This window comes from Phascolarctos cinereus, unplaced genomic scaffold (genome assembly GCF_003287225.1).
Source record: "Phascolarctos cinereus isolate Bilbo 61053 unplaced genomic scaffold, phaCin_HiC Scaffold_4;HRSCAF=312, whole genome shotgun sequence".
NCBI classification, from domain to species: domain Eukaryota; kingdom Metazoa; phylum Chordata; class Mammalia; order Diprotodontia; family Phascolarctidae; genus Phascolarctos; species Phascolarctos cinereus.
This window is the reverse complement of record NW_027555847.1, coordinates 528199710-528227267: the sequence shown is the minus strand read 5'-3', so window position 1 is coordinate 528227267 and position 27558 is coordinate 528199710. Positions and strand designations below refer to the sequence as shown.

Here is a 27558-nt window from a genome sequence, read left to right as displayed (position 1 = left end):
ACTTAGCACTTCATTATGTATTCTCCTCTATGGTCATTTGCCTTTTCTCTTATTTGTGGCCTGGACTTCCAATCAGAATATGAACTCAAATTCTCCAGGGTAGGTTTTTTTATAGCTTCCCCATTCCAACCCTAGGCAAGTAGCAAAATATCCTAATGTGCTATGGTTAGTCATTGGTGCTGGTGTTGAGTGAATGATCAGTCTTCTGGTTGGCTAAGGAAATGAAGGGACTGAAAATTCATGCTCAGAGCCATAACTGAGTTTGAATATAAAAGAATCAATGTGCCCTTGGCTTAGTGCTTTTGTATTTTTCCTTCCTGGTGATTGAGGTGATCCAGGCATGAACTGCTATGAGCCACTGAATGGAGGAAGGGCAGCAGCTGCCCTTTCACCTAGTATTCATGTGCCCACATAAACACATGGCACTTTTGTTCCCCTTTATGTGTTTTTCTTTTTTTCTTCCCTTGATCTTAGGTGAACAAGTCTTCTGAGAGGGGTATACAAGTGATTGGTGGGACCTGGAAATGTAACACAACCATTAAGGGTTGGGCTGCTCAGAGTCAGTAGCAAAAGCAGCAGCCAAGTCTGGTAAGGATTGGGAAGCACAACAGGCAAACTGTTTGACCCAGTCATGTCCTGTCATAAACTATTATGCAACCAAGGGGAGGGCCTTGTCCTTTGCAGATGCCTTATGCCTACGTGAATTTGGTTGAAACTGTGGGAAAGAAGAAAAGAAGTAACGAAGACAGGAGTCACAAGGTAGGTACCCCTTCCACTCCACATGTTCCCAACATGTGTGTCTTGTTACCTTTTTACTTTAAGTTGAGTCTGCTCACTCTCCTTAATGACTTTCTATAAGGGGAGAGTGAACCTCTTGGTTTAGTGGATTGTTTTCTAACTGCTGTTCTTGCTATACATTTTCAGCAATTTGTTCTTGTTTAGTTGTTGGTCAGTTGTGTCCAACTCTCTATGATCCCATTTGGGATTTTCTTGGCAAAGATAGTGGATTGATTTGCCATTTCCTTTCCCAGCTCATTTTACAGATGAGGAAACTAAGGCAAACAGGGTTAAGTGACTTGCCCAGGGTCATACAGTTAGTCAATATCTAATGCCAGATTTAAACTCAGGAGGATGAGTCTTCCTGACTCCAGGTCCAGTGTTATATCCACTTAGCCACATTGCTTGATCATTATTGGGGGCAGACAGAATCGGGGCTTGTAAGTGATAATATTAGAAGCAGCAACTTCTCAGGGTTAACTGGAACACTGAAAGAAAAAATAGTATTCTTTCCACCAGGAACTTAACTTGCCAATGCAGTGATAGTTTGAAGGCCAGAGGGGTTGCTACAGAATTTTAGAGATGTAAAGGCTAATTAGAGACTATTTAATTCTCCTCCATATTTTATAGATGAAAAAACTGAGGCCTGAGAGATGAAGACCAGATAATAAATAATAAGCACTAGATAAATATATATTGAATAAAGGAATTAAGGTTTAGCATGACTCATGAAAAGTAATGCAGAGTAAGTATCATTCCAAGGTGGGTGGGGAGCAAGAGTTATGAATAAAGGAATATATGGCCTTCCAAAAGAAAGAGATCAGAAAGTGTTAAGTTTATTTGAGATGACTAGTAATACAAAAAGAGGAATCTGGCTCATTTCTTCTGAGTGTGTCTTAGAGTATAAAAAATAAGCTGCTGATGTACCTGAGTCTTGTTTCCGACTATTGGTCAAGGAGGTATCACTGGCCTCCTTTCTGTTCTTTCAACATAAACTACATCTCACTAACTGTGAGTATTTTCTCTGGCTGTCCCCCATGTGTAGATCATTCTTCCCTATTTCTATCTCTTGGCTTTCCTGACTTCTTTCATATTTTCTCTAAAGTTCTCCCTTCTGCAAGAAGTCTTTCCCAATCCTTCCTAATATTAGTGCCTTCCCTCTGACACTTTCCTCAATTTATTAGATATAATATGCATAAATATATACATATATAATCTTATTTGTACATAGAAATAATAGCTAGCATTTATATAGCACTTTAGGATTTATTTCATAGTTGAGGAAACTGAGGTTAAGTGACTTGTCCAGGATCATACGACTATTAAGTGTATGAGACTGGATTTGAACTCAGTTTGTCTTGTTTCCTGATCCATTGCTCTATCATCTCACCACCCACCTTCTCTAACATTGACTCTACATAGTTGCCTACATATTGTCTCTCTCATAAAATTGTGATCTTCAGAACAGGTACTTTTTTTTTATCTATCTTTATGTAACTGAGGCTTAGCTCAGTGTCTAGCACTTAATAGATGTTTAATAAATGCTAGTACATTGATTGATTGACTCTGTCCCTCTGTGTGCTTGGTTTGCTGGCCTCTCACTTCTTTCTGGTGTCCACATGTTCAGGAAGGAGCAAGGGGAAGAAAAAGAAGTCCAATCCCCCCAAAATGTATTTCCTAATCTTATATGTCAACATGCTTCTTTTAGGAAAATGGTACCAGGAACAAAGACAGAGTTCTAGGGATATTCATCTTCCATAAAATGAACAAATAAATGAAAAAAGCTAATCTTTTTCATGCCTTGGAAACTACTTCTTGTTCATTTAAAATGTTTGTGTTGTTTTGTGTTTTCTAAAATGGAACTTAATTTCCAGTTCAATGAGGTGCCAGTGGAGGGTCTGATCTCTTAAAGAGGTAGCTTAGTCTACTAGCTTACCAAGTGAGATTGCAGCAGCAGTGGCCCCAGGGCTAGGCAGGCCAGGTCTGGTTTTCCTGTTATCAGCAAAGTTAATTAATTAGGAAGACTGCTATAAAGCTCACTCTCAGCATAATTTGGCAGACTTCTTTTTTAAAGTTTCTCCCCATCTGAAAGTTTCCTTTTTCCATTTCTATTTTGAATCATTTCCAAGTGAACTTTCCAATTCATTAAATCCTAGGTGTAAACAGAAGCAAGAGGAAAAGTTAGTGAAAATGAAACTGCTGATCTTCTTCCAGTTTTGCCATCAAGATGTCCCCAGGTCAGCCTTGAAAGCTTACATGAAGTTGTAGTCTTATGATTACTGAGGTGTATCAGTGTAATTGCACCAAAGCCTATCAGAAAAATCAAAGATTACAGCACGGAACTCCAAAGCCTACCACAAGATATCAAAATAGTAGCCAGCAGAAGATATTGCTTTCCAGCAGAATGCATTTGGTTTGCAAAGTGTGTAAAATATTGTCACCCTCTTGCATCATTTTCCGATATTATATTCAACTATTTTCTGAAATGGTTAGGAGCTCCTTAAAATGAGGTAATCACCAGCCCTTGAGCTGTACCTCATAAAAAAAAGTCTATAGAAGGAATGTTTTTCAAAGGACAGAATACAAATAAATCTACTGTGTCCCACATATCACCAAACAATTGATATTTTCAGCTTCCTAATGCTTATCATCATCATGCAAGGCAGAAGATATGCGACTCAAAGTCCATTCTATTATGTATCCGAATGAGCAACTGTAATCATCATGTCAAGCTTCTGAAATGAATAATACATTTACAGGCAATTATAGAAGTAAATACCCCCTTTGTAGAACTTGATTTGTATTCATGAATAGCATGACTAGTCCTGTTATTTCACTGGTGTAGGGACTGATGAGGAAATTCTACCAATACCACTTTCTTTCTGTAGGTACTCTGAAATTTATGATATTGGAAAGATGCCTGAGGCACTAAGAGGCCTGCCCAGATTCACAGAGCCAGGATATGTCAGAGGTAGAACTTGAACCCTGGTTTTGCTGATTCTGAGACCATCTTTCTCCCCACTATAGCACACCACCTCTCATATAAAATATAAACAATCAACACAAAGTAATTTTGAGGGGAGAAGTACTAGCAACTGCTGCTGTTCAGTTATTTTAGTCATGTCTGTCTGACTCTTCACAACCCCATTTGTTCCTGACAAAGATATTGGAGTGATTTGTCAATTCCTTCTCCAGCTCATTTTATAGATGAGGAAACTGAGGCAAAAAGGGTTAAGTACTTTCTCAGGGTCATTCCTCTAGTAAGTGTCTGAGGCTGCATTTGAACTCAGGTCTTCCTGTCTCAAGGCTCTTTCCATTGTGTCACCTAAGAAAGGATTTATGTTGGATGTGGCACTAGAGTTTTGAAGGAAATTAGGGATTTTAAAATGAGGAGGATGTGCATTTCAATCATAGAGGGCAGCCAGTGCAATGGTCCAGAGATTAGAAATGAAGAGTCTTGTTTGAGGAACTGCAAGGAGGAAAATTTGGCTGGACCAGATAGTGTATGAAGGGAAATACTGAAAAATATAGCCAGAAAGGTGAACCTAGAGGTAATAGGAAGCCCCTGGAACTTATTGGGTAGAGTAGGTAGATACAGCTCAAGGGCTGGTGATTATCTCATTTCAAGGAGCTGCTAGCCATTTCAGAAAATTGTTGAATATAAAATCAGAAAACGATATAAGAATGTGCCAATATTTTACATACTTTGCAAACTAAAGGTATCATTACGCCATGGGGAGACCAGTACTTCATCTGTCAGCTTGATCTCAGCTGTTCATCTAAATTATCTTGACTAAACTAATTCACAATAAAATGTAAATGCCTGCCATCTGAATTTGTTTTTTAAAATAGAGACTTCTTAAATTCTGTGAATTTCTTATTCTTAAACTGTGTAGTCATAGAGACTGTGATTTCATTGATATAGGGAACACCAAAGTGAGGACCTAGAATATAGGTGTCAAATACACACAATGGGCCTGTGGCCCACAATTCTTCCAATGTTGCCAGATTAAATCAGATTAACCAATTAAAACATAATTGGGTAATATTTAACAAAATAAATAAAAATACAATAAAAAATAGAAAGATGGAATTTTAAATTAAGTCAACATAACAGCTGGCAGGGATCCTTATGTATGGTTTAGTGCCACTGTTGAGGTTTAGGGGTGCTAGGACCCCCAAAATAGCAATGCAGGTCCTGCCTTGAATGTATTTGACCCAAGCTTTCTTTCAGCCAGACAGGGTTTATTAGAACATCAGTCAAGGTGGGTGTGATTCGAAAAATCTACTTTTGGTCAGACTCTTAAGGAATCTGAGTGTTTGTAATGCCTGTATTGACAAGCTAGCCAGATTGAATCTGAACACCTTAATGGAGGGATCTTTTATACAGAAAACTGGGAACAGAGAAGGGGTCTAGAAAGAATTAAGGGTGGGAAGTGGCTGGGGGCACAGAAAATGAAGGGGTAGGCTAGGTTAGAGGTAACAGAGAATTGGGAGATTGGGCTAGGCCACAATAAAAGGACATTTGAGAGGATTACTGGGATGGGTCACTGCCTCAGGTGAATGCCAGAGACTTGACCATGTGGAAAGTCCAGGGCTTTTCAAAGATATGGTCTTTTGCTTTTAGGGGTTCAGATCCCATCCCCATCACCACCACTACCCCTGCCCCCCTTTCTATTTGAATTTGACACATTGCCCTAGAGCACTAAAAGGCTTGACCAGGGTCATATGTTTTATATGTGTCTGAGATTGGACTTGATCCCAGATCTTCCCAATTTTGAAGCTAACTTTCAATCCTTTATGTCACACTGCCGCTTTTTGAGTAAAAGGCAAGTTCTTTATGGCATTTTTCTAGTACCTCTGCTTTCCTTTCCCACTACATGCTAATTGGGGTCAGTAACTAGTAACTAGACAGTATACTCTAAGAAAACACTTTTTTTTTATTGATATCTTTTTTTTTACATCACAATCATTTCTAAATATACCATCGCCTATCCGTTACACAGGGAGTCATTTTCTGGAATGAAGGATAAAAAATTGAGAGAAAAATAATCAGCAAAACTAACCAATACATTGAACTTGGACAGCTCACTTTATAAAATTGCTGAACTCTACAATTATACAGGTAAGTATACTTCTATAAGAGGACCCAATAATTACTGAATTGACCCATCATATGAAATTCCCACCAGGACTTTTATCTTGTGGGGGATTGCAATCGTCTTTTTTAATACTTCTTCCTTTGTTCTGTCAGATTTTTACTTCATCCCTTTTCTGTTTTTCTCTTATTTTACCTTAGTGGCAAGAATCAAGACAGGGTGAATTCAGCATGCAGTGCAGGTGTCTTCAGGTCTAGTAGTGCCAAGTTTGTTACTTTCATCACTGACATACCATTTCATTGTCAATTAATTTTTGTTGCTGTATTGAAGAGCAGAGTAAGTGGGACTTTATGTTGGTGTTATTTATTAACAATGCTTTCCATGACTCAGAGGGTGGTGTGAGGAGATTAATGTTTCTATGGAAATTGTAGTTAGTAAACTACCTTGAGCTCTTGAGGGGAGTATCATCACTATGTAACCTCCCTATAGCTGTTAATTATAAACTATGATTAAGTGATTGTACCCAGGGTCACAGTAAATTGGAAATGGAGCTGGGAATAGAATCTAGACCTTCCAACCTTTCCTACTTGTATTCTCCTCACATTAAGCTTTATATGTCATTACATGGCTGTGGTATTGCTAAATTATAGCATTGATATAACAGAAGTATGAGGAAAGCTACAGACTATTTAAAAATGTTTCTTTATTGTGGTTTGTGATATGTGTTTGGCATCATCTTACTTGAGCCAGAAGTATATTGGTTTCTCATTGAAACTGGAAATCAGTTTTATATTTTTGCCTATGAATTTTTTATGTAATTAGCTATCTTAAATCCTTCCAGAAGCCACTAACTGTAGCACAGTAGGAAATGACTATGCTTCAATACTACTCACACACTAAATTTAGCATTTTCTTTAACTATGCATTTACAAAAAAAAACATTATTGTAAGAAAGGATCTATAGGTTTCCCTAGACTGCCAAAGGGGTCCATGATAAATCAAATGTTAAGAATCTCAGAGCTAAAGGCCATAGACCAGGGTAAAAAGAAAGCCCAGGAGAGGGAAATGCTTTCCCACCCCCTTTTTTTAATGAGGGTAAGGTGGCATTGATATTTTGGATTTTACTTTCTCTTTAAAATTTTGGGTTGCAAATTACAACCCCTTTGGAACAAATTTCTCCCAATTTCAGTGTACTAACAAAGTCACATAGATTAAAGATTAAGGAACGCAGCTTTTCCCCGCTTCTCTTTTTCTTTTCTTTCTCCATCACAGTCCTTTCCTTGAGGATCTACATTCTTTTGGGGAATCAGGAATTTTTTTTCCCCTATATATAGGAAATTTGAAGGTGATTTTTGAAGTAGGCCTGGCTTGTCTTGAGTATATGTTGGGTGTGGGCAGGGGGGAGGGAGATGGTTGCTTTATCCAATCTCTAACACTAGAACTTCAAGCAGTAGTAGAAGAATTATTTTGTGGTAGGTAGAGGATGTTCATAGCCTGTCAAAAAAATCACACTGAATGAATGATCCCTTTATGTGTATACCTGTAAGGTCAGTTCATGGTAAGTAAGTATGTATTAAATCACATATTGTTCTACCTGGAAGATACATTGGTGGTTATAGTCTACTCATCTCACACCATTTTATGGATGACTAAATTGATGCCTCAATTACACACACACACACATACACACACACACACACACATATATATTCCTCCTCCCCCCCACCAGGTACCTAAATAGAAGCAATGAATTGAGGCATCAATTTAGTAATCTTCTTGGTTACCTTTGTGACATGTTAATCTTTCTTGTCAAAACTAATCCATTGTGAGCCCTCTTAATAATTTAATCTGCAACCTGACATTAATGAAACCTGACTTAATCTAATTGTGATTGGGAATTTATGAAAAACCTTATAGAGTTGGTTTATAATGAATTGAGGGAGCTGTAAGAGTAGTTAGAAGGACTTGGTAAGGACCCTTAGAACCAATGATTGATTGATCAATATGGGACCAATTTTCAGATAAGACATATGGATTTCTTGATATGTACAATTGCGAGAAAACTTGCATCAGTCTTTGGATGGAGATAGTGTGGTTCACTTAATTCCCACTATTTACCACTTACTGTCTTTATTGCCTCAATCCATTCATTATAAACCAACTCTATAAGGTTTTTCATAAATTCCGAATCATAATTAGATTAAAAATAAACCAGGATCTCAAAGCTGAGATCAGAAACCAGAGTCTCAAAAACTAAGATGAGAAACAAAAGACTAAAGCAATACAATAATTATCATCAATGTTAACTAACATCAAGTATCCTTGTATCCTAGTAACCCATTCTCCATATCCATTTAACCAGCACATTTTGAGTCTCAGATGTCTCATGTAGTCATCTGGTAGCTAGATATCTTTTCTTGGACAATAAGTTTTATTCTCAGGACAGCTCTGAAGAAAACTCTATTTCTCTGGTTTCAAATCTAGAGGTTGCTAGATGATTTTGAACAATATAATCCAGTACAATCACTTAAATTTGGTTCTCCAATTTTGAAACTTCAGAGAATTTCAGTTGATGTACCATTTGCTGTTTCTGTCTTTACCGATCTTGTACCTGATTTAAGAATCTTTTAAAAATTATTATGAGGGTCCAACTGTAAAATAAGCTCTTCTGCTTTTTAAAATTATCAGATAGATATTTTAAAAATGGGAAAATAATTTCACTTTCTTCACCATTATCAATACAATTTATGTGTAAAATCCTTAATCCACTTTTGAGAACTCGTTATCAAAACATACTCAAAGCCTGAATTTTCATGATAGATAAATTTAGAAGATAGTCATATGCACATGTATATAGTTCTTAAATAAAACAGTCTAAGGGGCAGTTAAGTGGTGCAGTGGATAGAGCAACAGCCCTGGAGTCAGGAGGACCTGAGTTCAAATCTGGCCTCAGATATTTGACACTTACTAGCTGTGTGACCTGGGCAAGTCACTTAACCCCATTGCCTAGCAAAATAAATAAATAAATAAATAACTTTTTACCAGCCGAAAAAAGAAAAAGGATAACAAAGAAAACAGTGTTATCCTGTTGATTTTCTTAATATTTGCGGTTCTATTTATTCAGAAAACTTTTATGTTATATCTTTGTCTTATTACTTTGTCTAATCATTTCTCCCTTAGGAAGATAGCATCCCTGTATTATAATTTGGCCACAAATACAGGTTAAATTATAAGTTATTCATACTTGCATCCTATTATAGTAGCTCATAGATATTTCAGTATCAATCTATTTTTCAATAGATTTAGTATTGTACTTACAAACTTCTTACAGAAATTTGCTATAAAAGGAAAAGGAGGAATGTAGTTACAACAATGTCACATATCAAAACATGGGGAAAAACTCCCTTATCTCTGTTTTATTCCAGGCATGAGTCATATCTGACAACCAATTATGTAATCACAGAGTATTAAAAAGAAAAAAAAGCCCAAGATTAGCTATGTAGGGACTTATTTTCCTTTTCAGAAAGGAAATAATGCAATCAATAAATAGAGTCAGTAAGATACTATCTTAGGCCACGCCAAGGTCATCCCCAAAACTTTTCCCAGGCATAGACATCCACCTTTAGAAGTTCCCAGACCCCAGCACATGCCATTTTCTGCTATTGGCTTCATGAAAATTCAGACAACTATTTCTCTAATCAAAATTCAAAACAATAGTAAATTACAGTCCCAATAATTTTTACCTTAAATCGCAAAATTTCACTAACCACAACTTAGGGCTTGAATATTTTTCCTGATGTTTCCCAAACAGTTAACATTTCATTTATACTTTACTTATTAATTAAAACTAACCATATTCTGAGGCTTCAGATATACAGCAAATACCTGATAGATGACTCATCATTAATATATTGAAGCTACATTTTTAAACCATGCTATATACTTTCATAATACCCAAGAATTTTCAAATGAGAATTCATTATTATAGTAAAATTGTACTATCATTTTATAACAAAATATTTCTCATTAAATATTTAACAGTTTTCAAATATCTATTTTTGTCACATCCTTTTAAAATCCCAATTCATAACATAGCAGTCTCCAGAATAAAAGGCAAGTTTTCTCTAACACCATTTCTGTTACAATGGTCTCTCAAATTTCACAACAGAAGAGAATTTAGAAATACAATAACATAAACAATATCATGTATTTAAAATATGAAACAAAACTTCAGATGATGTCAAATCAGCTAATTGCATTGTTAAATTATCCCATATAAAAATCATTAATCTTATTACCTTTGGCATTTTTAAACCCACTTTAGATTTATAACAATTATGTTTAACTAAAGAAAGAATAATACTATAATTCTTAGCATATACCAGCCACTGTTTTAAGCAATGTACAATCAATATATCATTTTGATCCTCACAACAACCCTGAAAGATGAGTACTGTTATTATTTTTCTCTTCACAGGTCAGGAAATTGGGGCAAACAGAGATACGATAATTTGCTTGAGAGTAAGCATGTACCCAAAACCAGACTCCTCCACTAACAAGTCATGCAAACTTTGACAACTCACCTAAGACACCCAAATCATAGTTTCCTTGTATGTAAATCACAGTTGAATTTAATAATTTATAATATCCATACCAGATTATAATGGCCAAAGAACCAAAGTGCATTTTTTCTTCAGTCTCATTTGTTCTTTCTTCTTCCCACCCTACCCCTGACACACATCAAGACAGAATTATGAGGAACTTCAAAGGCTATCTAGTCCAAGATACTCTCAGAACAAACAAACCAAAATTCAACTGTCTAAAGTATCCCTGATAAGGAATACCTAGTTCTTCACTTACAGCCTATATTTGTTACACATCCTTTGTACTTAGCTCTGCCCTCTGGGGCCAAGCAGGGAAAGTTAAATCTTATTTCCAAAGGTTAGCGTGGTAAATACTTGAAGACATGTATCAAATCTTCCCCAAGTCATCTCTTTTCTAGGTCCAACATTTCTGATTCCTTCAAGTAATTCTCCCATGGCATGGTTGTCCAATACCTTGACCCTCCTGGATATCCTCCTGTGGATACAACTTTTCAATGCCTTTCCTAAGATGTAATTCCTAGAAATAAACACAAAACTTCTATTCTGAATCTTATTCCTTAGTTAATTAACCCTAAGCCAATTCTTTCCTTCCTTCCTTCCTTCCTTCCTTCCTTCCTTCCTTCCTTCCTTCCTTCCTTCCTTCCTTCCTCCCTTCCTTGTGTATGTGTGTTATATAGTTCTACTAGCTTTGTGTATTATGCAAAAATATGTATACACATATATAATAAGAATACAAATAAATATATGTGTTCACTCATTTATCTATTTATATTTGTTTGCACGCTGTCTCTGCCATTAGATTGTAAGCTCCTTGAGGGGAGGGACTGTCTTTTTGCCTCTTTTTCTATCCCCAGCACTTAGCATAACAACTGGAACATAGTAGACTTTTAATAAATGTTGATTGACTGATTGATATTCACATACACATGAACTTATTTTTTATAGATATGTCTTCATATGTTGAGGAAAAGTACAGTTTAAACTACTCTCTCTCTCTCTCTCTCTCTCTCTCTCTCTCTCTCTCTCTCTCCATGTGTCTATCTGTTTGTATGTGTATATATCATGAGAAAATTATTGCCTCTGCACTCAGATATATACAGAAAATGTGACAGAATGAAAAGAGATCTGGATTTGGAATTGTAAGATCTTAATTTGAGTTGCAGCTCTGCCACTTACTATTTCTGTGACCTTGAGCAAATCATTTAATTTCTCTTGGTCTCAGTTCATTAACTGGAAAATGAAATGGTTAGACTTAGATAATCTCTAATGTCCATTACAGGGGCAGCTAGGTGGGGCTCAGTGGATAGAATGCTGGGCCTGGAGTCAGGAAGATTCACCTTCCTAACTTCTAATCTGGCCTAGGACATTTATAAGCTGTGTGACCCTGGGCAAGTCACTTAATCCTGTTAGTCTCAATTCCTTCATCTGTAAAATGAGCTGGAGAAAGAAATGGCAAAACAGTGCAGTATCTTTTCCAAGAAAATCCCAAATGGAGTCAAGAGTCAGATATGACTGAAAAATGACTGAATTGCAAATGTCTCTTACAACTCCAAATCTTTGATCCTATTTTAAATGGATTCAACACTTATCAAGTATCTACTAGAATCATAGAATTTCAGAATCAGAAGGTACCTCAAGGCCATCTAGTCCAATTCCTTTGGACTTCCTTTTTCATTTGGCCAATTCTGGTTTTAAATCATTCTCCTCCTCCTTGGCTTTTTGGACCTCTTTTGCCATTTGGGTTAGGCTATTTTTTAAGGTGTTATTTTCTTCAGTATTTTTTTGGGTCTCCTTTATCAAACTGTTGACTTGTTTTCCGTGATTTTCTTTCATCACTCTCATTTCTCTTCCCAGTTTTTCCTGTACTTCTCTTACTTGCTTCTCAAAATCCTTTTGGAGCTCTTCCATGGCCTAGCACTGATTCATATTTTTCTTGGAGGCTTTGGATGTAGGAGCTTTGACTTTGTTGTCTTCTTCTGGTCATAGGTTTTGATCTTCTTTGTCATCAAAGAAAGATTCTATTGTCTGATTTTTTTTTAGCACAGTTTGCTCACGGTCCCAGCCAATTACTTGAGTTTTAAACTCTTTGTTAAGGTAAGGGTCTCTTTCCAGTGTGGAGAATGTACTGTCTCAAAGTTCAGGGGTTTTGTGCACCTGTTTTCAGAGATATTTCTAGGGACCTGTAAATTTTCAGTTCTTCCAAGGTGGTATGGTTAAGGGTGAGGTGTTTACTCTTTTCCTAGCCTGCACTCTGGTCAATGAATGACCACAAGCACTCTTTTCTCCCTTGGAACTGTGAGGAGGATTTACTCTATACCACCTCTATAAGCTCTACCATGCCCCATTCTTCCACAATGCAGAACCACCTTGTAGAATTGTGACACAGATCCAAGCACAGGCAAGGCAAGAGAGTCCTGCCTCAGCACCAGCAAGGAGATCCCTGCAATCCACCTCTGATCAGCCACTTGATTCCCCCTCAGTCTGTGGGCCAAGAGCTCTGGTAGTAGCTGCCACCCTGGGATTGGGGCTGGGACTGAGCTTCTCTCTCACCACAGTCACACACATTTCCTACTTACCTTCTAAGTTGTCTGACATTTGTGGGTTGAAACGTCTGGAAACCACCACAACTGCCCGTGATTCATTCCTCTGAGGCCTGCTCTATGTTTGCTGAGGCTTGGTCTTTGCCTGCGTGTCCCTGCTGAACTGTGCTCTTCTACCAGCCTTGCACAATAGACCTTTCTGAACAACCATTCAGGTTGTCTTGGGCTGGAAATTTGTTTCACTCTGTCTTCTTGTGTGTTCTGTTGCTATAGAATTTGTTTAGAGCCATTTTTTTTTTTACAGGTATTCAGAGGGGTTTGGAGGAGAGCTCAAGGAAGTCACTGATTTCACTCTGCCATCTTGGCTCTGCCTCAACAATCTGGTAAGAGCTGGTAAGAGCTGAGTCTAGCACATCCCTAGTCAGTCCTATATTTTAGGAAGATCAATTTGATAGCTGAGTAGAGGATAGGCTTGAGAAGAGAGAAACTTTAGGAAAGGAGAACAACCAGAAGGCTATCATAATATTCTAGGCATGAAGTTATCAGAGTTGGTTTAAGACTGTGTCAGTGTTGGAGGAGAGAAGGAGGCATATGTGAGAGATATCGTGAAGATAGAAATGACAGGACTTGACCACTGGTTGCATATCAGGGATTAGAAAAAATGAAATGTCAAGGATGACACCTAGGTTGTGAGCCTTGGTGACTAAGGGATGATTGTGGAGACTGTTGTTCATCCTTCCTTCCTGAATAGGACCAATGACATTATGGGTGATGAGTTAACTTGCATGTGAATTGGATTTCAGTGATGTAGAGTTGCACAAAGTCATCAGCCTCACTCTCTCTTCCTGAGTCATCAAAGTCTCACAGCAGGATGAAGGCCCAGAATGCAGTTTGTAACATTGGCATCTTCCATGCCTGACCAAGCTCTAAGTGCTTCATAGCTGCCTTCATGGTTGTTGGAACAAATTGTTCTCATCCACTCATTTCACAGGGGGAATGTGGATAGTGGTAGCTTTAGCAGTGATGGGGAAGTTAGGAGGAAGGGAGGATGTGGGGGAAAAGATGAGTTCAGTTTTGGACATGTTGAGATTAAGATGTCTATGGGATGTCCAGTTTAAGATACCTAAAAAGCTGTGTTGTGTTTAAAGTCTAGTGGGTAGTTCAGGGGAGTAGGTCTTATGACAGTGACTTCAAGTGACAAGATACTGGTCAGTTTAGCCTGGGCCATATTAGATTAGACTATTGAGGTCAAGAGGACAGGTAGTACTTGTGGGAAAGAAAGTTGGCAATATGAGATGTAAAGTTAGGGGTGAGGTTAGTTTCAATAAGTAGATTTAATAGTCATCTAAGTAGAGATGATAATTGAATCCATGGGAGTTGATGAAATTACTAACTGAAATAGAGAGGGAGAAGATGAGTACTGTAGTGTAGTACTGGAGATCGTTATCATGGATAACAGATAGCTAACTTGCTAAATTTACTAAGCCCATATTTTGTTAGAAACTGATAAGCACTGGGGATGCAAATGCAATCAAGAAGACAGACTTTACCTTTAAGGAGTTTACATTCTAATGGGGGAACACAACACATCAAGGAATGTTGAAAGGGAAGAAAGGAGGATATGTGGTGAGGAGAAGGCTGACAAGTATTGTGGAGGCCTGGCACTGGCAAAATGAGGTAAAAACTTACCTATCAGGGACAGGCTGTTGTGGGGTTGGGGGGAGAGCAGGGTAGAATTCAAGTTTCCAAAGATAAAAATGGTTAGAGAGTAGATAGCTTGATGTAGTTGCTTCTGAAGTGTTCTTGATTTCTGTGAGTACAAGATGGGAAAGGTTTGAAAAGAATAAATATCTGGAATGAAAAAGGATGTTCTCTTTCTTTTTTTCTTTCTTGTAATAGCAGAGGTTCTAAAGGGCACAATGAAAAGGGAGGGTGGAAGATGAAAATGACAGGACAGTGGCAGCGTTAAACTGAATGGAAATGAAATTCTAAGGAGTGGTTTCATGTGAAATTATTTTGCCTGGGTGCATGGTAAATCTGAGTCATGGGGATGAGAGGAATAAGAGATGCTTATTTTCTTGCAATAGGACTGAGGAAGTATGATCTCAGGATGATGGAGGGGTGATGTTGGTGTATCCTATGTACACACAAGGTACCTGGATGTGAAGTTGGGCCCAGAAGTTTGGGTCCCCAGAGAAAAGACCTAATCCATATGTGGCATTAGCTCTGTAGGCAAATCTCTGCATATTGGAGGATGAGTTATGCACAGAAAATTACACCTTTGAAACATTCACTTGGTTGTATCAAGATTTATCTCTTTAATATTTGTTCTGGTTTCTGTGGTCCAGGTCCTCTTAGCACTAGGCATGTTATGTCCAGATAGTACTAGCAGAGCTGTAACCAGGAGTATTTTTATTTGGTGCAAAGAAAATTGAATGGTGGTGGGGTGGCAGGGAGGGGCAGTGAGGAAGTGATAGATGGTGGTATATAGCTGAAGACTGATAATTCAATTGCAAGTGCAGTCATTTTAAGAGAGGGAACATTCAATTCCTCACCCCTCAGGAGTTGTGGGTAGTGTGTGGGAATATGTACTATTTCAGTTAACTCCAAGTAACAGGAGCCTGGTCAGAGTGGCCTGGGTTTGGTTATATCACATAATAGAGTGGACTATTGAGGTCAAGAGGTGAGGTACTAGTGGGATAGAAAGAATCTTCCTAGAGAGGAAAAATGCTTTCCTCTCCCCATCTTCACTTTATCTCAAGACACATATGCCCTTATACAAAGACCCAGACTTCTGGACTCCAGACATAGTGCCTAACTAAAGGACATCATTACAATATTTACTGAGCATATACTGTTTTCAGGGCAATGTAGAGGTTACAAAGATCAGTAAATGATGTCCCTAGTCCATGTTTTCAGTGAGTATGCAATTATATAAGTTTATTATATATATTATAATTATAATATGTATACATAATATTATAATTATATAAATTTATCAGTTATAAAATAATTTAATACAGCTTAGAAAGAGCTAAGTAACATGAAAGAAATGCAGAGTACTGCAGTTGTTTAAAGAAGAGTTAGATCTCATCTGACTTGATTCTAAATAACTTTTGATTTCCAGAAATCAAATCTATCTTTGGAGGATGACGTACTTCCAACATTGATAATGTTCACAAGAATGAGCCACCATCTTTGGTCACAATTCTCAAAAAGATGTCAACATACTTCAAACAATGATTTCATTATTTAAATAATTAGAATATTAATTTGTTTTGGAAACATATAATTTTTCAATAATTTGATAATATTTATCTATCCATATATATTCAATCTATTTATTCTCTCCCATTTATGTATCCCTATACGTTTATGAAGGTGTATGTATGTGTATAAGTATCTATGTATGTATGTATGTACATATATATGCATCTATCTATCTACCTATCTATACACATAGATTAGATAAGCAGAATGACACAGTTTATAGATTACTAGCCTTGGAGTTAGGAAGATCAGAATTCAAGTTCTGCTTTTGACACATACTCTCAGAATTTCCAAACATCTATTTAAGTCTATAAGCTTCTGACAATTAGCTATCTGCCTCAGTGAAGATATTTTCTATAATAGGGGGTCTCTTTTGATGTAATCACATATTATATACATGTATAATACATATACACATACATATATTTATACTTGAGTCTTGGCTGATTGTAGCAATGATAGTGTAAGGCAACCATCCAAACTGAACATCCTCTTCAAAGAGCTGAGAAGAAATATTAAGCCATGAAGCAAGGTCCTATACTTTATTCTTCATATCTCCACTGTATTTTGTACATAGTAGTCACTGAATAAATATGCGTTAATTGAATAAATAAATGGACTTAAATCTTCAAGAGGAGTAGTAGTGCCAAAAACCAATTTAGAGAGCAGTCAGTCAAAAAGCATTTATTAAGTGTTTATTATATGCTGGACACTGTGCTAAGTGCTGGAAATACAAATATGATAAAAAAAATTACTGACTTTAGAAACTTACATTCTAAAGGGAAAGACAACACATAAAAAGAAGCTAAAAAACGGGTGAGGGGTGATGAGAGAAAGTTACATGGAGCATGATGGAGAAAACTAGATGAGTGCCATCTGGTAAAAAATTAAGGGATTGTTGGCTTGGATACCCTGCTGAAATGGAGATTCTAGGAGGAAACTTCTGCCCACCTCCAATCAGATAGAGGAGCCCCAGGAGCAGAAGGCACTAATTAGGGTTTAGTTATAGAACAGAAATTATCTTCCTCTTTTTTCCTTATCTTTACCCCTACCTTTCTCACCTTCTACATTCCTTATTTCTGTTGAGGGTGACATCCTCCTCCTAGTACTTCAGGCTTAAGACCTCAAAGTTATCATTGACTGCACACTATCTCTTACCCTCCTGCTGCTGGATCTGCTTACCTCAAGAAGAGTTTCTGGGGTATGATGGAGGAGTGTTACCCTCTAGGAAATGAAGTGGGCAGCAGAGTCTTGCACTGGAACTCCTTTGTAGAAGAAGCAAGAGGCCATAGTTGTTCAGCAAGGAAGTCCAATTCACCATACATAGTTGATTGTGGTGATCTCTAAGGAGGTCCTTTCCAACCTTCATATTCCAATGTCTCTTGCTTTAGTGTTAGAAATTATACAGTTTAACAAATGATTGTTATGTTGATGGTAAAGCTAGTTGTGTGGTATTTTTTAAAGTATATTCTTAAAGCAACTTACTTTTTAATTGGGCAGGCTTTATTTTGAGGGGTTGGTTTTCCTAATTTTGTCTGTTCTTTTGCTTTGATTCTTTTTTTTGAATTTTAACTTTCTATGATGTTGCTGTTGGGAGGTAGAAATCTATTACTTCATACAGGATCATAGAATCTTGTGCTTTAGAGCTAGAAAGAAGCTTTTAATTCATCTGGTCCAATCCTTTCCTGCTATAGGTGAGGAAATAGAAGCACACAGAAGTTAATTTGCTTGCCCAAAGTTTTATAGGCATTAAATGGCAGACCTGGGATTTAAACTGAAGGCATCTAACTCTAAAGTCAGTACTCTTTTGCATTTTACCACATTATTTTTTTTTCCTTCAAGCATACCTAAAGCAGCACTTCATTTATTCACTTGTTTAACCATTATTTATTGAACACCTATTACACTATGGTAGATATAAAGATATATAATCTGAATCATAGCTTTATATTATAATATATATATATATTTATTATATATATATATGTATATATATATGTATATATATATATACATATATATATATATATATATATACACACACATAGGTGTTTATAATTCAACTGGAGAGACAAGATATTTTTGCAAATTGCTACAATCCAATGCAGCACATCATGTGTTATATAATAGGAATAGATAAATTCTATAATCGTTTAGAAGAAAGAGATCATTTACTCATAGCTGGGATGTTCTGGAAGGTTTCACAAAAATGAGATTTAAGTTGGGTCATGAAGAATTGGTAAGATTTTGATGGAGAAGAGAAAAGAGGGCATTTTCAGCTTAAGTGGCAGAATGAACAAAAATAAAAGTGCAGTGACCTAAAAGTCCAGGATTTTGCAAGAATGACAAAAAGTCTAGTTTGGATGAAATGAAGAATTCATGCTGAAAAGTGGGAGCAGATAGGGCTGGAAAGAGAGGGTATAGCCACATTGTGGAGGGCCTTGAATGCCAATCTAAAGGCTTCATTTTAAAGGTAGTGGGAAATTACTGTTGGTCTTAGAGCACAAAAGGCATATGATGAAAGCAAAGTTGTTGTGAGAATCAAATGAGATATTTGTAAAGTACAGTGTCTGATATATAGTAGTTGCTATATAAATGATACTACTACTACTACTACTACTACTACTACTACTACAACTACAACAAATAATAATAATATTTTCCCCATTTTACAGATGGAAAAACTGAGATACAGAAAGGTTAAGGAACTTGCTTAGGGCCATATAGCTGATGTGTTTGAGCAAGATTGGAACTCAGGTCTTCCTAACTTTAAATCCTCTGTTCTATTTGCATTATTCATTAGCTACTTATTTGTCTTTCAACTCTGTACCACCCTTATTCATTTGTCTTCTTAATTCAGTTAGTAAGAATGTAAACTAAGCGTCCCTTTCTTGGCTTGCAGTGGTACCTATTAGTGTGCCCTTGGTCTAGTTCTTTCCACATGACTGAAAGAAATATGGGAATCCTTTGGCTAAGCAAGAAGTCTGTACAGTATTGAATCAATTATTTAACAAGGAGAAGAGAAGAAAACATCTTGCTGTTTCTCCCCCTTTCCCTATTTCCCATCTCTCTGTCTCTCTCTCTCTCCATATCATCCCACCTCCCCAACATTCATCTATTTATCTGTCAACCACCCTCTAACTGTAGGTGTCCCTCAAGGCTTTGTCCTGTGCCCTTTTCTCTTCTTCCTCTTCTACACTACTTCACTTCATAATCACATCAATTCCTATGGACTTAATTTCTCTCCCTTTGCTGACATTTCTCAAATTTACTTATCTTGCCTCAACCTCTCTACTAACCTCTAATTTTGTATCTCCAACTGCCTTTCAGATATCTCCAGCTGGACATCCATCTTAAACTTAACATGTCCAAAACTGAACTCATTATCTTCCCCCCTACCTTTCTCACCTTCCACCTTCCTTATTTCTGTTGAGAACAACATCCTCCCTCTAGTACTTCAGGCTTATGACCTTAAAGTCATCATTGACTGCTCACTATTTCTCTCCCCACTGCTGGTGGATCTGCTTATCTCAACCTCTCCCCACTCCAGTCCATCCTCTATTCAGCCACTAAGGTGATTTTTCTAAAGCCCAAGTCCAATCAAGGAACCTTCACTACTCAATAAACTCCAGTGATTCCCTATTGCCTACAGAATCAAATATGAAATTCTCTGCTTGGCATTCAAAATCCTTTATAACCTTGGCCCCTCCTACCTTTCCAGTCTTCTTATACCTTAGTCCCTAACATGATGTCTGTCCCACCTTTATGAAATGCTAAGCACACTAAAAAGTAAAGTAAAAAGAGAAATGAACTTCAGATAGCATTAAATCATATTGTAGCATTAGGTAGTAAAATACCAGATGAAACATATTTTGGGAAATCAGTGGAAACTTCTCAAATATGCTAGAGGCTCTCTGCTGACAGGGTGCTCTCAGGTACAAGATTTATGAAATGTAAAACACAGGTAGTTCGACAAAGGCCAATATGCACCAGTTGTTAAAATTCATGAGAGTACTTGGGCATTTTAAAATGTGGGTTATGATATGGAGAATGTTATGAAGCTACAGTCTACCATTTACTGAAGTACTGGATCCAATTTTCACTGAAATTGGACACAGAAATATTAGGATCTTGGATGACCTAGAGCAGGGTGACACATGATGGGGGAAGCACTTAAATGGAAATGAGGGCTCATAAACCAGGATTCTGGAGGATGTTTAAAGGGAAACTCTGGAAGTGATTGGACACATGGAGTACTAAATGGCAGCTAAAGAGGAAAAAATGATCAGTCTTTTTTCAATGCCTTTATTTCAGAAAATTAGAAAGCAAGAAATTGAGAATACAGAAAAGAAATACTAGATTTAATGAGGAAATAAGCTCTAAAAGATGTTTCTATGGATATCATTTTGCAAACAACCGAACTCCACTTTGCAATTGTGCAAATCTTGCAATATATGGAAGTAAGCTGTGTAAGCTAAGGTGATATGGTGAGGGCAATGTTTTATTATATAGGCTAATCACCTCTGGAGTGAGAAATGAATTCTGCCCACCTCATCTCTGTGGGTTATTGCACTAGTTTCATTGAACTGCTGGGAGCTTTTCATCTCTTCTCTAAGGCTACCCAGTTATCTGCCACTGATGGAGATAGCAGATTAGTGAACATGCTTCTATAGCAGAGGTTAAGTCTATAAAATCTCTATAACAACAAGGCTTATATACAGCTCCTTACATAAAATATGTAGCTATGCCATTCTTGAGCTACAATAATGGAGCAATAGATAAGTGTTTCCATTTCATAGACTAATATGTTGATTTTATCACAAACTAAGCTTACTAATTTTTCAAAACCTCAAAGAATTCATTTCAAAATACCTTGGAAAATAAAGAAAATATTATTTTATAGCTTTTGCTGGCTACCTATACAAAATCACACTGAACTTCCAATATATATGCACAGTGTATCATCCTCTCGCTGAATTTGAACTGACAACTGGTGCATGCCTGTTTATGATTTGAAAGAATTGGTGTCCTGGAAGGGCATGAGAGAGATATTTTCTAACAAGGTCAAGGGAAAGGGAACAGATGGCTGATCTTGTTGAAAAGTTCATACCTTCTCCATGAGTATTGAGTTTTAGCCTCAAAGTGGAAATACACAATGCTAGGCAAACTTTGGGCAAATTTGCCAGTGCATGGCAATTATTTGATAATATTGATACATTGTGGGGGGGGGGAAGGGAAGCAACAACAATTAAGCACTGGATTTATGTATGTATGAAAACAAGTAGAGTTTTCTTGGTGAAGATACTAGAATGATTTGCCATTTCCTTCTCCAGCTCATTTTACATATGAAGAAACTGAGGAAAACAGGGTTAAGTGACTTGCCTAGGGTCACAAAGATGGTGAGTGTCTGCTGAATTGAACTCAGGTCTTCCTAAAACCAGGTCTAGTGCTCTATCCATTATGCTACCTAGCTACCCAATTTGTAATTTCAAGACAAAAAGCAATTATGTCAATTTGTGTGTATATGTTTTGTGTGTGTCTTCTGTTTCCTTTTCAGTAAACTTTCTGAAATGTAATATACATGTCTAAAAACTATGGCTTTTATATTAGTACACAAACCAGCATGCTGCATCTCAGACTCCAATGTAACAAAGAAGATAAAGGGGGTAAATTAATGTGTTAAAAATGTGAGGCCCCCAAAGTCTGTGGTGATGGACAACCAAAGTACTAAGAAGAAACACTAGAATTTGTAAAGACTATTTCTGAGAGGGAGTTGCAACTTTCAGTGAATTTTTACTAAGTATTTTTCAAATGCTTTTTGTGTGTTTTACCTACTGTGGAGATATTTCTTTAAGTCTATAAGCAGACAATAAGTCTCATGGGGACTGACAGCCAGTAAAGACACTCTCTCTGGGGATCTGCTATGTAATCATTCTCTGAGTATTTGCAAAAACACTTGGCTGTCAGAGGTGCCTACATTCAACATTTGTTTCATCCTAGTGAATGAAATGGAGGATTTAAATCAGAAACCCAGTTCTTAAAGCTGTCTCCCAAAGACACAATTACCTTGAATAAATATGACAAACTGGGACAGGTGGTGGCAGTGATTTCAAGGGGCTATGGTAGAGGCCTATGATAACTGTTATTCTGAAGGCACATCTATACCCAGCACCTGTAACCATCTACAATCATTGCCTCCTAATAACAACTGCTTATGAAAAAAACATGAAAGAATATGGGTAGCCCATGAGGCAGGTGTTGACCCTGCTTCTCAATAGCCATGGGATAAAGTAGTTTTACTGTAATTGTAGCTTTGCAGAGAAGCAGCCACTCATTAACTAGTGTTTTCTTCTACCATTGACCCTACATTTCAAAGGGACAAATGAGGCAATGAAAACATTAGAGCATAATGTACAAATTTTATTTTACTCAGTTGTACTAATTAATTATCTTTATAAATATATAGGTATCTTATCCTAATTAATGTGCCTGAGAAGGAAGGTTACTTATAATTTTCTGCTATGCAATTAATACTCAACAATATTTGTTTGAAGCAAAAAGATGTGTTAAGTTCATGCAAGGATTGTTTAGTCCAGCTCTTTAATTCCCTATATCATTAGAGGAAATGACTATGAGACACTAGTCCTTACTATTGTGTTAAAAAATAAATGAATTACATATACATTTTTAGTATAAGAGATGCAATGCCAAATGGAGAATAATATAATAGGATAAGACATAGGGACAAAGGACAGGGCATGTGGGTGAAACATTCTGAGCACTTTGCTAAAGCTCCAATATGTACAGGGAGTAGGTGATCTACTAAAGCAAATATATGCCACTGGTAATGATACACTGTGAAATGCTCTATTAATCTCAAAATGAGCCCAATTTTGAAATGATGGCTTTTCCATTTTTAAGTACAATATAATTTGTCCAAGAAAAAAATGGTTATTATTTTTTATTTTTCTAACATTTGTTTTTAAAACTTTGAGTTTCAAATTCTCTCCCTTTCTCCCTCCTCACCCCCCCATTCAGAAAGCAAGCAATTCCATATAGATTATGTATGTGTAGTCATGCAAAACATATCCATAATAGTCATGTTGTGAAAGAAAATGGACCCCCCCAAAATTAAGAAAAATTAAGTAAAAAAAGTTACTTAGATCTGTGTTCAAACACCATCAGTTCTTTCTCTGGGGGTGGATGACATTTTTCATCCTGAGTCCTTTAGGGTTGTCATGGATCACTGTATTTCCAAAAATAGTAAGTCATTCACAGCTGATCATCTTATAATATTGCTGTTACTTTGTACCTAGTATATTTTACTTTGCATCAACCCATGTAAGTCTTTCTAGGTTTTTCTGAGAGCACACTGCTCATCATTTCTTATAGTACAACAGTATTCCATTATAATTACATACCACAACTTATTCCGCCATTCACCAATTGATGTGCATCCCCTCAATTTTTTTAAACTTTTTTTTTTAGGCAATTGGGGTTAAGTGACTTGCCCAGGGTCACACAGCTAGTAAGTGTCAAGTGTTTGGTCTGGGGCCAGATTTGAACTCAGGTACTCCTGACTTCAGGGCCGGTGCTCTATCTACTGTGCCACCTAGCTGCCCCTGTCCCCTCAATTTTTAATAACAAATATTTAGCATGGTTTCATCAAGAATGTAATATCTTGTTTCCTTTATTTTGCTTTGTTTTTGACAGGATTGCTAGATTGGTAAATCAGAGTATGTAATAGGTAGATGGATGCTATGGATACAGTTTACCTGTTTTAGAGTTCACGTACATGTCATAAGATCATAGAATCATTGGACTTAGAATTGGAAGGGACCTTAGAGACAAGACCATTTATTCCAAATTTACTTTATAGATGATGGAATTGATGGCCAGGGAGGAGAAATAACATGGCCAAGTTATCACAGGCAATATGTGAGCAGAGATCTGAACTTGGATCCTTTGTCCTCTGGTTCTCCCTCAGGTCTTTCTGACAACAAGCCCAGTGCTCTATCTAATGTACCACCTAGCTGCTATATATCAAACATCACCAACTCTTTCTTTATCCTATATCTCATGAATTGTCGACTTCCCTTTATCCTCTGAATGTAAGCTCTTTGAAGACAATAATTTTTTTGAAAAAAAAGCATAGTGACTGGCAGTAACAATTAATAAATACCTTTTCATTCATTCTTTGGTTCATTCATTCATTTCAGGAACAATTCAAAATAATATTAACATTGCTAACATCATCAATCTAAACATGGTGATAAATAACTATATTGAAATGAAAGGACTCAAGAAAATGGCTAACCATAAATTTAGTTATTAAATTATTGAGAAGCAGTATAGTTATTGATCTCATCTGCACTGATAGAAGGTTTTCCACCACAGAGATGAAACCACTAGTCCAGACCCCCCAAAAATGCAAATGCTAAGTGAGATGGGATATAAGCTATTAAATACTGTATTATGTGCAGTCTACAAAGTAGAAAAGAAACCATGTTTGACTTTTGGAGTCTTTTCTCCCTTCCTGCATTCCAGATCTCAGGAACAATTAGAATGAGGACTGCATCTAATTCACTTTATGTAATCATTTACAGATTCTTCAAGATTTTTGCTTTAATTTTATTAAGTGACTTTCCCATAACTAATTTATAAGAGTAGTATTCTGTCAAAAATTAGTTTCTCAATGGAGATCAATAGCAATTGTGATATTTAAGTCTGTATAAACCATGGAAGTAGTTAAAAGCAATGCAGTATTCTGATAATTATAAGTACATACCTATATACATAGAAATAGACAGATGGATAGATAGATAGCAGAACACTATTATTTGTATAAAGATTCAAAAAAAAAGGAAGCATACCTACAAAATACCAACAGAATAAAGAATATGTTTTATTATCCAGTAGTATTCTGCCAAAATGTATAATAAAATCAGCTCACATAGGTCATAGTTTTATTCTGAGTAATTTTTTTACAAGGGACAGAGTGACATAGTAGATAGGAAGCCAACCTCAATGTCAGCAGGACCTATATTCTAGTCTGCTCTCTGACCCAAACTGGTTATATGACACTGGCCAAGTCTTTCAAACTCTCATTGCCCCAAGCAATTCTCTAAGACTGTAAGTTGCAAATGTATTTGCTGATTGGCATTGATAGAGGGATATTCTTCACTAGAAGTTCCCTGCACCATTGAAATCACAAGCCCAGAATAATACAAATGAACATCTTTGGAAAATAATTCTGAGTTTATTTCTAAGGAACACCACTGTGTTTTTTCTACCACTTGCCCTCCATATGTAGGAGGCTTCATCTATAATGAGAAAAGCTTTTAATCCAAACTCTATACTAGGCAATAGGTGATCTGGGCTTTTATTCTTGTTGTGTGACCTGAAATAAGGCTTTAACCTTTCTGGGCTTCAATTTCCTGGCTGATAAAATGAGGTTCTTAGAAGAAATGAACTTTATTTAAAATCAATAAAAAGTATTATCTGTTAATGGGGATAGCTAGAAGACTTCCCAATAAGATCAGTGGTGAAGCAAGAATACCCATTATCACCACTATTCTTCAATGTTGTAATAGAAATGCCAGCTATAAAAATAAGAGAAGAAAAAAACTGAAGGAAACAGAATATGCAAGGAGGAAACAAAACTATCATTCTTTGAACATGATATGATGGTATACATGGTGACTCTCAGAGAAGTAACTAAAAAACTAATTAAAATAATCAACACTTTTAGCAAAGTTTTAGGATAGAAAATAAACCTATGTAACTTGTCTGCATTTATTTTTGTTACCAAAAAAGTTCAGCAGGAAGAGATAAAAGAGAAATTCCATTTAAAATGACTGTAGACAATATAAAATACTAGGGGGTCCATCTGCCAAGATAAACTCAGGAATGGTATGAAGATAATTCTAAAACACTTTTCACAGAAATAAAGTCAGATCTAAACAACTGGAAAATAATTAATTGTTCATGGATACGTTGAGTCAATGTAATAAAAATGACAATTTTACATATATATGTAATATATATATGTGTGTATATATACATACATATATATACATGTATATATACATACATGCATACATACACATACATATATATATAGTGCCAGACTAGTCAAACTACCAAAACATTACTTTGTAGAATCAGAAATAACAAAATTCATCTGGCAGAACAAAAGGTCAAGAATATAGAGAGAATTAATGAAAAAAATGTAAAGGAAAGTGGTCTATCCATACCAGATCTCAAACTGTTGCTTTGTTGTTGGTCCTTCATTTTTGAAGAGGACCAAGGACATAACAAGGTGATGTCTTGCCTCCGCATGAATTTGATTTAAGCAAAACAGAGTTGCACAAAATCATGTCTCACTCTCTCTTACAGAATCATCAAAGTCCATAAAATTCAATTGGCAAAGGCCCAGGATGCTTTGGATGATCTTGGTATCTTTGATGACTGACCAACATCTAAGCACTCCACAGCGCCTACTTCAGACACCTTCATGACAACTGGAACAAACTGTTCTCATCTGGCCATTTTGTTGGGGGAAAGTCTCTATATGCTTGGGGAAGACACTCCCCTAACTTGCTGATGGATTTGTGGGCCATCAGTTGCCCTTAACCTGTTTTAGCCCATTTGCTGAGACAGTTTACTGGAGTGTGGCCACGGCACATGCTGTTTCCTAAAGCCATAGATAAGAATTGAGTGGCAGGTAGACTACAATAGTAAATAAGTAGCCCTAAGAAATACTTGGCAAGCTCTAATATCAGAGCTGCTAGTTCTCCTTGAACAGAAATTGTATTACAAAGTGGTAATCATCAGAACAGTCCAGTACTGGCTAAGAAATATAGTGGAAGATTAGTGAAATAAATTAGTTACACTATGCATATTAGGAAATGACTATAGTAATCCTGTGTTTCATAAATACAAAGATCCAGACTTTTGGGACAAGAACTCACTATTTGACAGAAACTGGAAAGCTATTTGGCATAGACTAGGTGTACACCAACACTATATACCAATATAAGGTGAAAATGGGTACATGATTTAGATATAAAGGGTGATACTATAAGCAAATTAGGGAGAACGTGGAGTAGTTTACCTGTCAGATATAAAATAATGGAAAAATTTGTTACCAAATAAGAGATAGAAAGCATTACAGGATGTAAAATGGATAATTTTGATTACATTAAATTAAAAATCTTTACACAAACCATTGCAGCCAAGATTAGAAAGAAAGCAAAAAACTGGGAA

At 36.5% G+C, this 27558-nt stretch overlaps 1 long non-coding RNA gene across 2 annotated transcripts; it reads left to right on the top strand.

Moving 5' to 3' along the window:
• Nucleotides 1–647: 647 nt before the first annotated feature.
• Nucleotides 648–16922, top strand: LOC110207818 (uncharacterized). Of its 2 annotated transcripts, XR_013485727.1 has the most exons (6): nt 648–759; nt 2934–3014; nt 5784–5902; nt 10354–10486; nt 13325–13403; nt 16148–16922. It is a non-coding gene; the product is annotated as an uncharacterized LOC110207818 (long non-coding RNA). The 2 variants fall into 2 exon arrangements; XR_013485726.1 differs by lacking the exon at nt 10354–10486 and having other exon boundaries at nt 655–759.
• Nucleotides 16923–27558: the final 10636 nt, after the last annotated feature.